The sequence below is a fragment of the Scyliorhinus torazame genome, chromosome 20 (genome assembly GCF_047496885.1).
Source record: "Scyliorhinus torazame isolate Kashiwa2021f chromosome 20, sScyTor2.1, whole genome shotgun sequence".
NCBI classification, from domain to species: Eukaryota; Metazoa; Chordata; class Chondrichthyes; order Carcharhiniformes; family Scyliorhinidae; genus Scyliorhinus; species Scyliorhinus torazame.
In genome coordinates this window covers 140970753-140983670 of record NC_092726.1, presented here as the reverse complement: position 1 = coordinate 140983670, position 12918 = coordinate 140970753, and positions in this window count along the sequence as shown.

Below are 12918 nucleotides of genomic sequence, written 5' to 3'. Positions count from 1 at the left end.
CCCACCCTCAGAGCTCTTTAAAAAGAACGCCCCATGGGAATGGCTTCTGCAACGCACAGACGCCATTGATTATTTAAAACATGCCCGAGGCACAGCCCCCACTTTACAAGTTCCAGACCCAGACTTGCCCTATGCCATCGATGTAGCAACCATCGCCTGAACCCTAACAGCAGCACTCCTGCAAGAGCGACACCATCACTTAGGACGTAGCCTACACCTCAAGAATATTAGAAATCGTAGAACAAGAATTCTCAGCCTGCGAACGGCATTTGCTGGCAGTCTTTTGGGCAGTACAGTACTTTGCGTATATCACAGGCCTCAACTAAGTCACGATCTTGACCGAGCGCACCCCCACGCAACTATTACTGGACGGTAGATTAAAGGGTGGTTCCGTCAGCCAAATCAGAACAGCTCGCTGGACACTACTGCTACAAGGCAGGGGCTTACGGTAAAATGCACCAAGACTCACACATTTCTGGCCGATAATCTCCAATATGCAGGTACCCCACATGAGTGCCAGATCATAGCAGCCCAACACCACACAGGACCCTTTAGCCCAAAGTCACTACATCCACGAGCAGGCAATGAGACACAGGATTCTCAAACGACAGGGAATGCTTAAAAATTTGATGTAGACTGTTCCTCCACAATCGAAAATGGAGTTAGAAAACTGGTTGTGGAATTTACGTAGAAGACGCGCAGGGACGCCCACTAGAAGAGATCTCTTTAAAATTATCCGGCCATCTAGGTTCAGAGGCAGCAGAACTCGCACCATAGCCTATGTAATCCGGCACCCCACCTGTTTTACAATCCCCGCAGACATACACTCGGACAGACTGTATGTGTGCAACAGTTTAACAGAATTCCTGCCCCTGTGGGAATCTCCAGGTCTTGTTTCAGCCGATGGAAACCCGCTACCCTCTGCCCCATTGTTAAATCACATTTCCAAGGCAGCCTCAGATCGCACGTGTGGTATTATTAATGCAAGAAGCCATCATCATTCGTCCGCACCCGGTAATGTACAACAGGCGCCTTAACCAAAGCAGGATCCCGCCATGGTCACTTCTGGCAGCCACCCGAAAGCGAACCGATACACGCAGTTCAGGTGTCCCAGACCAATATTGAGGATCTATCTACAAGCCCACAAAGCAGACGACACCTTCAAACAGGTTTTCGACGGCACCTTCCCTGCCCCCTGGAAGGATGCACTTATTGTACAGGACGGCATAGTTTTCAAAAATTGATTTTATATGGTCCCCACCCAGAATATAAACCATCTAATTTTCCAATTTCATGACGGACACGGACATACTATTGCCCATTTAAGACCTCTGTGTTGGTGGACCGCCCTCACCCACGAAAAAGCAGTCCAACAGGTTACAGAAAACATTAAAGCGGCACAATTCGTTGCAGCTGTCCGATTAGGCGCGAGAAGGAAGCACAGTAAAACCTACTCTGACAAAACCGTCCACCCCGTAGACACACAGTTGGTCAGCAAGTAATGGTTTCACTTTACAATCCCGGTTCTTTCCTCTCCCCCAAATTTGCGGGACCCTACTCTATTTCCGACAAAGTGAGCCCCTCCGTGTACAAGATAACGACCCCCCCCCCAACGGTAAAACTGGTTGGTTCCACATCAACCAACTCAAAGTCTACGGATCCCAATTTAGCCACTCCCACCACATCTCTCTGGCAATAGGAGACGGTTCTTCCCCACCCATCGATAACCTAGTCCGACCGCTACGGAAACACTCTCCCAGCCATGACAGGATGTATCCCACAGACCAGAACGTGTCTCCGCCCACAGGTACAAACTTCCACCTTGAACTTGACTCCGACGACAGCGAGAATCTCCCGGATTTGATTACTATCCCTGAACACTGGCGCAATCTCTCGTGCCTGTCACCCCAGCTCCCAGAACAACGACTTAGATATCTCGAACCTCTTTATGCACTTCCCCACCTATCGCCACAGCCACCGCCCGACCACAGTGATTTGTCCTCCACTCCTACCGCCCCTGCTCCTCACGACAAGCCAGCGCCTCTTTGGCACTGCGACAACTCTTGCAGACTAATAAGGCACAACAATTCGGTTTATCCGACGGCCCACGCGGCCACGGCACAGAAACGGCAGACACGAGTCTGGCAACCGGGAGATGGTGATGACTCAGATACTGAAATGAAATGAAATGAAAATCGCTTATTTTCACAAGTAGGCTTCAAATGAAGTTGCTGTGAAAAGCCCCTTGTCGCCACATTCTGGCGCCTGTTCGGAGACGCTGGAATGGGAATACTGACTCTCGTTTCGGTAATGATTTTACAACACTATTTGGTACAGAACCCTGAGGTGTCCAGGTGATGAGAAAGAGATACCTCCTAAGTATTAATGTGTCCAAAGTTCCGATGGAGCCTGTCCGCCTATTTCCTTCTTTTTTTCTAATACATGGTTTTAATTCATGTCGCCCGACACAAAATTACTCTTCTGATTCGAGGGTGCGATGCGCAATGTCAGTTAAAGGCACATGTTTGTCGGAAAACAGATTACTCTTCTCCCAGTCTTAAGGACAAGTTGCCACACAACGACACACTCTTCCCTTCCACCCAGGTCACCCAGGGAGGGTGTAACGGCACTAATCCCCGCTCTACCTGAGGACCCCTAATGCATCCGGTCAGTTAAGCTCGGGTAGTGGAGTAACGGTTCTAATCCCCGCCCTACCCGGGGATTCCACTCATTCTTGTCCTGCAGCGGCCCACACGCACCTCATGTTCCCGTCACTTCATACGCTCTGGAATGGTTATCTACATTCTGCGTTGTCTTTGGCAGGTCTTAGTTTCACCTTCTGTGCTTTCCTTTTAGTTGTGGTAGAAAGAATGCAGTTTGCCATATTCTGTCCCGCTCAGCCCCTTCTTTCCTTTACCTCCCGCGACCCCCTGGTCGCTCTCCACCTGCTATTTACACATATGACACACTTGGTTGCTGCACACGGTGCTGCACGCGAAATACATCTGAACCCTGGGACTAAATTCTATAAAATTGGCCGCCCTGAAGTTCGGCTGGTTAAGATAATCCTCAACGTCCCATGGTTGTGATTGAAGAAAAGACAGCTGAAGAATTGTCGTCGTCGTCGTCCCCCCCCCCCCCCGCCCCCCCCACCCCCACTCCCCGCATCGACCAGAAGCTGCGAGAGTCTCTGTGCTGTAAAAATTTCCATTTCTTGTCTCTGAAAATAATATTTTTTTAAAAACGAGGGAGTAAATCAGGGTGACACTCATAACGGGTAATTAGAGCTAGGAAAGACCAATAAAACTGTCTTATTAACAGATATATTAACCAAATATAATAACAGAGACGATGCTTGCATCCCCGGGATTACCCGGTAAACAGAAAACACAGGATGAAGCAACGACTGCTGACATTCGTTTGGATCATCGCTGGACTTCTGCAACTGCGCACGCAACACACGTTCGATACAAACCCCACCCCGGACCCGAACACTACCACACAACAGGCCACGCCCAGCCCGGACACCACACCACACATATAGGCAGACAGCGAGAATCACACCTGTTGCGAAAACATTGCCCAATGGGACCCGTTTTCAGACACAGCAGAGGCCATTCTAGTAATTAAAATAATCTGCAGTGTCATCCAGACACTCCGACTCTGTAAATGGCGCGGCAAAGCCTCCCGCTCCCCGAGATAAACAGTCGGAGCCCCCTTCTTTGGAGTTCAACAAAACTAAAGTCATGTATCTTATAGCTGCTAAGAATCAACCATGTAACTCGCTAACTTTACCAGGTTTAAGTAGAAATGTGATGCTGCTGTTTTACAATGTTGTACTGTATATACGTTCATTGATATCCACCAGCAGCATGAGAGAAGCTTAGATAGTGTTAGCGAGAGATGAACTGTGCGGATAAATTAAAAGTTTTATAGTGACTGTTAGAGATTAATTAATTTGTGATGCTTTAATAAAATATGAGGTCAATGTCCCAAACCATAGGATAGAGTAGATCAGAACCTTTCCTTGACCAAGGCTGACTGGCCCACCAAGGATGAACAGGGATCAATACTGTGATCCATCCACGCTTCGCGATCAGGATCAAGAGGACGGGATATAGCCATCTAAGATGGCCACCTGCAAAGGACCATGGGAATTATGGCCAACCCAGGACTCAGACAGATACAGAGCTTATGTGGATTTGAAACACAGGTAGCTCGACCTGATCGAAAACCCCGCTCGTTTGCATTGTCAATGGTCCGGTTCCCAGGACAATAGGACTTCAATCAAGAAACCAATACAGCCACAGACTGATCGGCGCCACTCTCTTTACCCAGGAAGCCCAACTGCCAAGGTCAATGACCGCTGAGGACCCGCCCAGCTACCAAGGCACCCGCCCCTTTATTGGCCAAAATCGAAGGCAGTGATCAGAGCCCTGTCGAACTATTGGGTCCAAGGTTAAGGACCGCCCCAAAGAGCGCGAAATCCCAGAGGCATAAAAGAGGACATAGCCATGTGTTCTGTCTCTATTGGATCCGGCCTGTGCCAGTCTCCTGTGATCCGCACTGTGCCAGAAAACTGTCGCAGGAACAGCCAGCCTAGTTCAAGACCAACGATCGCAACCTGACTGATGTGCCCAGCATCTTTCTTCGAACCAGCTGAGTGAAATCCAGATAAAGGCTTTATCCATTTGCACAGTGCCGGTCACCCTGAAGTTAATTGTAGCTGACAGGTGTAGTTTAACTCGTAGTGGATATTGTGTTTGCATGTCGTAGTAACCCTTTTGCATGTAAATAAACCATCCTTTGAACTAACTAACTGGATTTGTGGTAATTTGATCCATATAAGGGAAGGCTTGTGGTTCACCAACATTATCATTAATATTAGCAACAGTATTGCCGACACTGTTGGGATAGAGCAACATTATAGGGCAACACCCTGACCGCCGTATCTTCACAATGGATGTCCAATCCCTCTTCACCTCCGTTCCCCAACACAATGATTGTGTACAGACCCTCATACACTGCTTCCTGTAAAGACTGCATCTCATTCTCCCACTTTCTCCTCCTCCATCGCCTCTGTTCTGATGATGACGTGTCCTTCTGGCATGTCTGTCTTTCCTTAACAGGGACTGGCCCTACCACCTTCATTTTGATTACAGGGCTCTCAATCGTGTTCAATTAAGTTCTCACACCTCTGCCCTCACACATCCCCCTCCCTCCCTGAAACATGATCGTGTCTACCTATCCCCACTTTCCACACCAACAGCCTCCACATTGAAAGGAAAATCCTTCACCATTTCTGCCAGCTCCAGCATGACGTCACCACCAATCACATCTTCACCTCTCTCCAACCACCCCCTCAATTTCTGCATTCCTCAGGTACCGCTCCCTCCCCCTTGTCCACTTCCCCCTCACACCCCACACCCCTTTCCCTTCCCCCAGCACCTTCCCCTGCAATCACAGACGGTGCAACAACTGTCCCTTTACCTCCTCCCGTCCCATGGTTCTCAGCAGCAAACTCTCCTTTCTGGGGAAGCAGCGTTTCACTTCTGTGCCTTCAATTTGTTCTACTGTATTCGCTGCTGCCAATACCGTCCACTCTTCATTGGGGAGACTAAACACAAACTGGGAGACTGCTTTGTGGAACATGGCCCCAGCCTTCCTGTTGCGGCCAAGTGAACTCAACACCTTGCTCTCAGGCCCACATGTCTGTCCTTGGCCTGCGACAAGAATGCAGTGAAGCCCAACGCAAGCTAGAGGAGCAACATCTCATCGTCCAATTAGGATGTTACATGCTGCAGGACGTACAGTGCAGAAGGAGGGCAGTCGGCACATCGACTCTGCACCGACCGACATAAGCCCTCACTTCCACTCCATCCCCGGAATCAAATAACCCTTCCTAACCTTGTTTGGTCACAAAGGGCAATTTATCATCGCCAATCCACCTAACCTGCACGTCTTTGGACTGTGGGAGGAAACTGGAGCACCCGGAGGAAACCCAGGCAGACACGGGGAGAACGTGCAGACTCCGCACCGACAGTGACTCAGCGGGGAATCAAACCTGGGACCCTGGAGCTGTGAAGCCACAGTTCTGTCCACTGGTGCTACCGTGCTGTCCGATTTCAACAATTTAGACTGGAAACTTTCTCCTCCATCTTAACGCCCTTGTTTTGGAATTTCCCTACTTTTTGGTCGAATGCAATGAGTCCGAAACTGGAGAGAGTCTATTCCGGCCAAGTGAACCCTGGGGAATGTCCAATGCCGGAGCGGGAATATTCCTGAGAAAAGCTTGGCAGGGATTGTTTTCAAACAGGGAGAGGATGGATTCCTGGGAATAGTGATGCTGGGATGTTCCAGACATGGCAATGGGGGATTCCTGGGAGCGGGTGCTTTAAGAATGTCTAAACCTGGGAGGGGTGTGCCCTCGGAATGTTCTGGAGACTGGACAGACTCTATTCTGCACAGAGTGGGCTGCACGGTAGCACAGTGGTTAGCACAGTTTATTCACAGCTCCAGGGTCCCAGGCTCGATTCCCGGCTTGGGTCTCTCTCCGTGCGGAGTCTGCACTTTCTCCCCCGTGTCTGCGTGGGTTTCCTCCGGGTGCTCCGGTTTCCTCCCACAGTCCAAAGATGAGCAGGTTAGGTGGATTGGCCAAGATAAATTGTGTTTAGTTTCCAAACAATTTAGATGGGGTCACTGGGTTGTGGGTATGGGGTGGGCTTAACTGGTTTTCTCTTTCCAAGGGCCGGTGCAGACTCGATGGGCCGAATGGCCTCCTTTTGCACTGTACATTCTATATTTCTATTCCTCCCATGATTATGAAGTGGGAAGGTCCTGCGTTTGTTATATTTTTTCCATTGATCGCTGAATATTCAAATAAACCAGGAGTGATGTCCAACCCCATCAGAAATCCAGTCCAGGGAACGGTCCAATCCGGGGTGTGGTCCAATAATTGAGCTGGGATGACAAACTCTGGTATGTTTGTATCCGGTTTGGGAAAGCTGGCCGGCCTGAGTGAATCCTGTAAATCAGACTAAATGAGAAATGTTACCTCTCCCAAAGGTATCTGAATTATAAACATTTTCCTACCACTGCCATCAAACTGACAGAGCTGCAATTCACACTCCCCCCCCCCCCCATTCCCCATCTTTAACACTGGAGTTACATTTTCTACTTCCCTCTCTGCAGTGTTAATCTCTGTGCCCACTCCTCTCCCAACACTGCCACCCTCCCACTGTCTTTTATATTGGTGCTGCAATTGTGTCCTGGTTCAGACAGGGAGATTCATTATCCAATAATTTCCCGCGTCTCTCCTTTCTCTCTCTGACAGTTAATTTACTGGGAATTGTGATACTGTGTCGGGGGAAGTGTGGCCTCTCTACCTGCACCACTCGCTACCTGGTGGCCATGGCAACGGCGGATCTGCTGTTTATTATCATTAACCCCATACTGACCATGATCAATGAATATTATTTCCCCCGGAGTTTCCTGGACCTCACCTCTGTGTGTAGTGTTAAATCTGTCCTGTACGCTTCAGCCACTGACTGTTCTGTCTGGTTCACCCTCACTTTCTCCTTTGATCGATTTGTGGCCATTCGCTGCCACAAACTGAAAACTAAATATTGCACCGGGAAAGCTGCGGCTGTGGTTCTGTCAACAAGCGGCCTCCTGCTCGGTGTGAAAAACATCCCCCAGTACTTTACATATGAACCTGGAGAGATATCCGACAATGTCCAGTGGTTCTGTCAGACAAAGAGCGGCATTTTCACTGACCCCGAATGGGTTCGATATAACTGGTTTGATCAGGTTTTAACCCCATTGATTCCGTTCTTCTCAATCCTGTTGATCAACGCTCTGACAGTCAGACACATTTTACTGACCAGTCGGGTCCGGAAGGCACTGAGGGCTCAGAGTCAGGGAGACAACCGCACCGACCCAGAGATGGAGAGCAGAAGGAAATCAATGATTTTACTCTTCAGCATCTCCGGAACTTTCATCCTCCTCTGGACCGCGTCTGTTATTAAATTTTTCTATGTTGAACTGAGTGGATTATATGACATCACCCTTCCTCAATATAATTTACAACAAGTCGGATGGATGCTGCGGGATCTAAATTGCTGCACAAACACATGTATTTATGTGGTGACTCAGTCCAGGTTCAGGGAGCAGATCAAGATCGCGGTGAAATATCCGTTTACATCAATGATTAAATTAATAAATGAATAGAACTGACTGACAACCTCTCAGCCAATCAGGAACGCAAGACAACTATTGACACCCTCTAGCCAATCAGCAGCTCCAGCCACTCACTGACAGCCTCTCAGACATTCAGCAGCTCCAGCCACTGACTGACATCCTCTCAGCCAATCGGCTCCTCCAGTCTCTGACTGGCAGCCTCTCAGCCAATCAGCAGGTCCACCCTCAAATAGACAGCCTCTCAGCCAATCAGGAGCTTTAGTCTCTTGCTGACAGTCTCTCTGCCAATCAGGAGCTCCAGCCGCTGAATGACAGCCCCTAGGCGAATCAGGAGCTCCAGCTGCTGACTGGCAGCGCCTTAGCCAATCAGGAGCTCCAGATACAGGATCAAAGTTGCCTCAGTCAATTAGAGGTCTCCCGTACTACCTGACAACACGGTCTAACCAATGCGGGAACGGGGAACACTGACTGACGGAACGTTTAGCCAATCAGAAACTCCGCGTTCTGACTGCCTCCGCTGCAGCCAAGCAGAAACTCCGATTTCAGAATGACAGCTGGTGGCACCAACATAGACAGCACCATGGCCTGATTGGCTGTCGGGGAAGCACTGGCAGGGATGGCTGTGGGGAGCACTGGCAGTGCTGGCTGTGGGGGTGGGGGGGGGGAGAACTGGCATGGCTGGCTGTGGTGGTGGGGAGCACTGGCAGAGCTGGCTTTGGGGGGACTGGCAGAGCAGGCTGTGGGGATGGGGATAACGGGCAGGGATGGCTATGTGGGCACTTTTAATGATGGCCACTGAATGCCCACGCCAAAATTGATGTGGCATACCCGATTGGATTTTATCGATCAGGCTCAAAGAACAAAGAACAAAAAAAAGTACAGCACAAGAACAGGCACATCGGCTCTCCAAGCCTGCGCCGACCATGCTGCCCGTCTAAACTAAAATCTTCTACACTTCTTGGATGTCTGTGTCCAAGCTGCGAGCTTCTATTGTGCACTTCAGAGTGGTGTTCGTTCTGAAGCCACATAATGCATGCTCATTTAGATAGACAGGGTACGCGCATGCAATAATTTCATCAGTTTGCTGACATCTGTCCAGAGTGGTCCCTATGAGCCTCCCTTCCTTTTCTACAGCGCATGGTAAAGTTCAGCCATGTCCTATTCAGATGTCCTCCTGTATGGTCCCTATGTTGTCTAGCTCGAAAACTCAGAACCCTACTTAGTCACTGGTGATGACGGGGAGCGGAAAGATCGTGCCCACAGCGTTCCCTAGGGTTCCAATGCAGTCATCATTGAACCATACTTTAGCCAACTGTTTCATTTGGCAGCCAGATAACTTTGAATGTTTGTTCCGGGTGAATAATTGCTCAATCTGCTCGTCACTGATCCACGATGGGGCCTGTCCTCTATGTACCTGTTGTAAATTTTCCCTCAGCTGTTCTATCATCCAATGTCCATATACACTGCAGAGAGGCCTATTGTGCTGTTGGTCATAGTCTTGCAATTTATCCTTAATAATTTGATTAATGTTCCTGGCATGTCCCTCTAACACAGCTACCATATGGCTGTGAGCTGCATTTCCAGTTAATTCTCCGTATGCGTCCTGTCGACAGTCCACATTGATGGAATTTAGAGCCCGTTTAACCTGTCGGATCAGCCGCCTAAGTTTATAGTCCAAATTAGCCAAATCAAGGGAATTAATAGTGGATACGACGTCTCCATATGCTGTTACTACATCATTCACTAATCCTCGTTTAACTCGGTCCTGTCTCTAACCCATTCCTACCTCCCTTCCTAACAGGCGGCGGGTCAGGTGAAGATAACGTTTCGTTTAAGTAGAGGGGAGCACTACTTTGACTGTTGGGTTCCAGCTATGTCCACCACCACAGGTACCAATTCGTGGTGGATGTTACCATAAAGGATTATCCCTGTGTATTTTAGGAATAATTTATTTTGTGGTCCGGGAGTGGCTTCAGGACAAATAGAGTGTGGTGTCCCTGGTGCTGGCTTTGGTCCTGTCCTCATCTCGCACATGGCAAGACTGCTCTCTATCAATGTCCCAGGGCACCTCTGTCCACGTTATAATCCTTTCTCGTGGCTATTAGCTGAACATCCAATTGCGGGACAACCATTATTTGGAAAAACACACCAATCCCCTGTTATAGTGACGCTCAGGTAGCATTTGGCTGAGCTTCCATTTAGCTCTTTGTAAATAAGCCTCCGATTCTTACACCCAAAAATGATGCTTTTATTGGAGTGTATCCATGATACACCATCCGGATATTTCCCCGCGTCAGGTGGAGCAACCCATAAATAACCTGGAATTAAAACCCATAAAAAACCTGGACTCTGATTTGGAATGTCCTGAGTGCTGAGTCCGGGGAATCCGATGAAAAGTAGACCGATGATGGTGTAATGTTCCATCTCATCGTGGTTCCTGGTCCGGTGATACCCTGAGGAAATGACGCAGAGTTTCTGTTGTGATCGCATGCTTAATATCTGCATTTATAGTATCACTACACGTGACCCCCCCCCCCTCCCGCCCGCCCCCTCCGTTTTATTTTAATAAAACGAAAGGAGGCAGGGCACTTAATGTATCTTTAAACACAGCCGATTGCGGTCGATGATTAGAGTGGTCGGAGTGCAACCTGCTTCACTGCCTGAATTGTAAGGCTGTCAGCATTATAATGTTTCATCCCGGGAGCAAGGAAGTTTGTATCAGGCCAGATGCAGTGCAATCAGGTGTGTCCAATTAGGCAACATACACATGTTTAGGAATGTCAAATCAGCAAACACCTTAACAAGATATAGTCTTTCGTCATTGCCATTGCGATGCAACGAGAGCGCCGGTGGCGATGGCTGTATGGGGCAGGCACCACCAGAAATTCTGCTACCTGAGGACTGTGAAGAGGGAGGCCGAACATCATCATCTGGGCACCTCAATAATCCGCGTGCCACATTACAGTATGTAGTTCACCCATGAGAGGCTCATCCGCAAAATCACTGGACACGCCTGGGTCCCAAACCTGCGATCGATCAGTATCCTCCTGAGCGGAACTGGTCTGCTCAGTGTCATCATCAGGTACAAGAACAAGACGACTGCTATGATCCCTTCCCCAAGATGGGCAAGGGCCGGGAGTGAACGTAATAGACGTCTGGTGAAGTACAGGGAGAACAGAACGTTGCTGACCAGAGGCCGCAGAAAGAACACGTCCAGGTTAGGGAAGAATAACCGATACAATACGGCCATCCTCAAACGTACAGGCATTACGGGTTACGCCCATGTCAGGTGGAGGGACTTGGACTACGGGTGGAACGCTAGGTCGAGACAGAGTGCCACTGGTGAGCGGGAATCGTGAAGGGATGGAACAGAGGCGTCATCTTCACCGGTGCTAACGTAAGATGATGGGCGTGGCTACGTTGTGTCCCGTAAGCTGTGAGCTGATTAACATGGAACCACCCAGTCTTTCCATTAGCATGAAGGATTTTGTTCATTGTAGTGTAGTGTAAGGAACTGCAAATTTTGGGGAGAGGAAGGAACTGGGGTTGTCGAGGGTGACCATCACTTGCTGTCCGACTGCGTATTCGACCGGGTGCACTTGCTTATCAAAATAGGCTTCGCTCTGCTTCTTCCGAGCCACTAACCGGACTGCAGCAGCTATCTGGGCTGCATTAATATCGTCGGTTAGTTGCTCGGCGGCCTTCTCATGTATCAGGGCTGTAATAGTGGGGTCGGCAAGATCGAATCCAAACAGGTATTCAACGCCCTTCATAGCTCGACCCGTCATAAGCGAGTGCGGGGTCAATCCTTTGGAACTGGAAACAGTATTTCTAATGGTCATCGGGACAAAAGGGAAGCACTGTGTCCCAGGTGGTGTTATTCTGCTGCACTGTCTTCCTAATGACAGCCTTTAAAGTGCGATTCACCCGCTCCACAGTTCCACTGGACTGGGGTGGGATGCAATATGGAACTTGTGTTTAATCCCAAACCTGGCTGTAACGATTTGCACCATGCGACCTGTAAAATGTGTTTCCTGATCGGACTCTGTACTGCGGGGAAGACCCCATCACGTAAAGATTTGGTAGGTTAAGATTTTTGTGGATGCCTTGGCTGTGCTGGACAGGATAGTAAATGCTTCAACCCATTTAGTGAAGGTATCAATAACTATCAACACGTTCTTATATCCATTACTGCATTGCTGGAGCGGGCCGATATAGTCCAGCTGGTGATTCGTCCAGGAACCAGGAGTGTGTCTTAATTGTTCCTTCCTGGTATATCTATCGGGGTTATTCTGGGCGCAGATGAGACAATTTTCAACAGAATGCGTGACATTGTCCCGAAGATCCGGCCATCAACAGAGTGCCGTAAGGTGATCTAATGTGACATCTGTGCCTTGTTGTCCTGGTCCATCGTGGAACTGTTAATAAGCTGGTTCTGATACTGAGTGGGGGGGGCACATAATTTCAAAATCAGTCCATCCCGGATATGGAGTTTATCTCTCCAGTTGTCATAGGGGGTCGGGGATGTTCCGTCTCGGACTGCTTTGTAATTTTTGTCAGCGCGCTGGGCCTGGGAAAAGTCAGCAATATTGGCCTCTGAAAAGTGACTGCGCTTATCGGTTTACCTACAGGTGTTTGCCAGAATTACCCATTGAGGGCACAGGCTATGGCTACGGCTTCAACCTTGCAGTTACCGGGAGGGAGGCAAGGTGGAGGCTC